Here is a 4555-nt window from a genome sequence, read left to right as displayed (position 1 = left end):
CTAACCCATTGTTCTTACATTTAATAACCAGGCTACTGCAGTGAAAATAAAATTTCCAATTTCTATCACCTGAGCCCCTCAAAGAATGACTGTTTTTTTTTCTTCAGCTATTATAAGCTGACCAACACAAACAATGCCCAACAAAACATGAAGTAGAGGGGCCAGGCAGTGGCATATCTGGTTAAGCAAACACATTACAGTGTACAAGGACCCAGGTTCAAGCCCCTGGTCCCCACCTGCAGGAGGAAAGCTTCATGAGTAGTGAAGCAGGGCTGCAGGTGTCTCTCTCTTTCTCCCTCTCTTCCCCCCACCCCTTTTCAATTTCTCTGTGTGTCCATCCAATAATAAATAAAATTATATATATATATATATAATTTAAAAAATGAATTTATTTTTTAAAAGACGTGAAGTAGAAAACCAGTTGCTTTACAAGACTATTGTTCAGCATTATGGCATTGTTATGGGCAGGTTAGGGTCATAAGGAGACTCTGGGGGAAGGGACTGCATTATTCAAATGAATATCTCAGAAGAACCAATCCCTAATGACTGAAAATATATTGCAGGGACCAATAGCAGAGGAGCTGGAAGGACCAATAGCAGAAGGGGTCAGCCTGGTCCCATTTAGATCCACCAACAAGCTGTAAAAAGATTTGGCCCTGGGAAGCTGGGGTCATTGTCTCTAGTGACCTGCTTCTCTCCTGATTTCCTCCCTGCAAGTATGTGTGTCTTGCTTGACACATGGGGTTCCTCTGATTTTTTTTGTGGAGACTACTATGAAGAAGTCAGTGCTGGGAAGCCCATAGGGACTTCCCTAAGAGAGGGGGAACACTCTACAGGATCTAGGAGCCAGCTTCCCTTGCAACAGCTTATGTAACTATAATGAAGCACAGAAAACTTCCATTATAAACAATAAGCATGTCACACCTATGTTACTTTTCTTTCATTATTTTTTAAAAAGATTTTCTTTATTTATTAATGAGAAAGATAAGAGAAGAGAGAAAGAACCAGACATTACTCTGGCACATGTGCTACGGGGGATCAAACTCAGGACCTCATGCTTGAGAGTCCAAAGCCACTGCACCATCTTCTGGGCAATTTTATTTAATATTGATTTACAAAATTATAAGATAATAGGGGTATAATCTCATACCTTTCCCAAGACCAGAGTTCTGTTTTCCCATTCCTTCTATTGGAAACTGTGTTAGTTCTTCCAAGATCACAGATATGGGTTGACTATTATTTCTATCTATATTTATATATATTTGCCTCTCCCCCCATGGTCCTGCCTTCTCTTCCTAAGTCTCTTCCTTAACCACTACTACTTCTGAGTGCCCTTCCTTTTTTGTTATTTATTTATTTATTTATTTATTTACTTATTTATTTTCTCTTCTTTCTCCTGGACCTGACTGAATTAGAGTTCAGAGCCCTCAGGCCATCTTCCCCTAACATTTCTTCCTCTCTGGGAATATGGACCAAAGTTCTTTATGGGGAGCAGAAGGTGGAAGATCTAGCTTTTGTAATTGCTTCTCCACTGGACATAGACATTGGCAGGTCCATCCATATCTCCAGCCTGTTTCTATCTTTCCCTGGTGGGGCAGGGCTCTGGGGAGCCGAGAGACTTCTGGATGCTTTGGTGAGGTCATCCATCCAGGGAGTTTAGGGTGAAATCGTAGTAGCATCTGCAACATGGTGGCTGTGGCTTAGTGAGTTTCTGGAGAGAATCTGGTTGTATTTTGTTGAATTTTCTGGTGATTTTTCTTTTTTGTTTTTAATTTTATCAGGAGCACAATCTAAAACAGCTTCTACTTCAGAGCCACGCCTCTATGCTACTTTTCAATCCGTACCTCTAATCCTCTGCACCTCTTGTAATTTTTAATCTCAGGAGTCCCAAAAAGGAATAAGTTCACTTCTTTGTTTTAGCAACACACAAGACATCAGGGTGAAAAATTGCTTGTTTAGTGAAAGGCACACATTTTCCTGAAAGCTAAAAAATTATAAATATATGCAAGTATTTGTTATGTTCACATATATGTCTTAGAAGTATCTTTTGTCTTGACTACCACTTTGGAAACTTTTCTACTTCTAGACTGCAGCATTAACAAATTCAAAATTGATATTAATGATCCTATTGTACAAAGAGAAAAACATAATGGTTATACCAAAAAAAAAAAAAAAAAACACCTATGTGGTCCGGGAGGTGGTACAGTGATAAAGCTTTGGACTTTTAAGCATGAGGTCCTGAGTTCGATCCCTGGCAGCACATGTGCCGGAGTGATGTCTGGTTCTTTCTCTCTCCTCCTATCTTTCTCATTAATAAATAAGTAAAATCTTAAAAAAAAATTATACCTGAGGTACCAGAGGTCCCAGATTCAATCCCTAGCACCACTGTAAGCCAGAACTGAGGAGTGCTCTGGTAAAAGAAAAGAGAAAAGAAAAAAAAGAAAAAGGAAAAGGAAAAACAAACAACCAAATATTTTCCTCACTGACAGAACTTAACTTCAAAGCAGTTTTGTGAAAAACAACAATCCCAATCAAAAATAAGAAAAAGTAGCTATTTTAGATTAGTGGAGGGTAGCTGAGTGGTCAGCAACATCATTATTTGGAAAAAGAACAGAGCATAGAGCACCCTCATCAAGAGAAGGATCTAACCTAATCAACAAATTTGTCTTTAACAAATAACACTTCCCCTGTGTACTTCATTGTGAATTCAACAATTTTGGAGGTTAAAACTTAGAGACTTCCTACTCCCCAAACACAACACCTTTGACTATTTTGTTCAAAAATAATTAACATGTGGAGCCTTGCTCCAAACTCAAGAAGAAAAGCTGGAGAGGTGGTGAGTACTAGTTGGCCCAAGAGATTAAACAACCAACTGGAGGCTCCTTTCCCACCTCTCCTATCCTAGGAATGACATTCTGCCCAGTGGTCCATACTCAGACCCACATCAAAGACATGGTGTTGACAGAATAATGTATTACTAAGACTTGCGAAGACTGACATCCTGCTTAAAACAAATTTTGTAAGTTATTTTTGTTAAAATGACTATGGCCAGGGTCAAAAGATAGGTCACCCAAGAGAGCACATGCTTTGACCTGTGTGAGTCCCTGGTTTAAGACCTAGTACCATATGGGAATGCTGTGAATAGCACTTAGGAAACCTTATGGGTGGTGAAACAGTGCTGTGTCTCTCTTCTGTATTTCTCCAAAGAGAAATAAAGAGAGAAAGGAAGGAAGGAAGGAAGGAAGGAAGGAAGGAAGGAAGGAAGGAAGGAAGGAAGGAAGGAAGGGAATTGGGCTAGGGAGACTACTCAAACACACATGCATAAAGTTTGAGGTTTATTCCCTTTCACAGCATTAAATAAATAAATAAATCAGTATCATCTACCAGTCCAGAGTGGTTGACCTCTTTATTGTTGTCACTTGAGCTTCATTGCTCCAGGTCAACTTTTTCTTTCTTTCTTTTTTTTTTTAAAATTTCTTTATTGGGGAATTAATGTTTTACATTTAACAGTAAATACAATAGTTTGTACATGCATAACATTCCCCAGTTTCCCATATAACAATACAACTCCCACCAGGTCCTCTGTCATCCTTCTTGGTCCAGGTCAACTTTTTCAAATAGAAAAATAAAGATAGTGAGAAGACACCACGTCACCTCTCAGTGTGGTGGGAACCATGCTCAAACATGGGCCATATCATGATAGACCAAGTACACTATCCAAGGGATAAACTATCTTACTGGCCCAAGAATGATTGGTCTCTCTCTTTTTTTTTTTTTTTGGTCTTTTCTTGACTTCACTGTGCAAATGACAGTTTCGGTTCTACCCAGGGAATTCCCAAGACTACAAACCAACAAAAAGGAGGCTCAGATTCCTCTCTACTTAATTGAATGATTTACTCCAGAAGCTGCAACCTGAGATATGCATTAATATCTTTGGAAAGGGTGGAATCCAATACATACCTTCCTTGATTTATGGTGGGGTTACATCCTGATAGACCCATCATAAAAAATCAAACTATGGGGGTCGGGCAGTAGCGCAGCGGGTTAAGCGCAGCGGGTTAAGCGCACCTGGCGCGAAGCACAAGAACCGGCATAAGGATCCTGGTTCGAGCACCCAGCTCCCCAACTGCAGGGGAGTCACTTCACAAACGGTGAAGCAGGTCTGCAGGTGTCTTTTTTTCCCCATCTCTGTCTTCCCCTCCTCTCTCCATTTCTCTCTATCCTATCTAACAACAACAGCAATTATTAAGAAAATAATTAAAATTTTTAAAAAAATTTAAAAAAATAAAACTATGTAAGTCAAAAAACTGATTAGCCTAACACCACAGGAAAGCACCATACTGAAGGGGCATAACTTTCACATCACTGTTAAGTTGAAATATCACAAATGGAAGCATAGTAAATCTGGTGCCCAGGAGAGACTAGGAGAAATTGAGTGGTAGCTGCCTGAAGGGTCCCATGGTGACTTAGACTTAGCCGAAATCTAGAAGTTAGATATACCTTTCCATGAGTAACTTAATGGTTTGTCTCTTTCAGAGGGAAACCTATGCTCAGT

Source organism: Erinaceus europaeus, chromosome 2 (genome assembly GCF_950295315.1).
Source record: "Erinaceus europaeus chromosome 2, mEriEur2.1, whole genome shotgun sequence".
Classification (NCBI taxonomy): domain Eukaryota; kingdom Metazoa; phylum Chordata; class Mammalia; order Eulipotyphla; family Erinaceidae; genus Erinaceus; species Erinaceus europaeus.
This window is presented reverse-complemented; position numbering follows the sequence as displayed.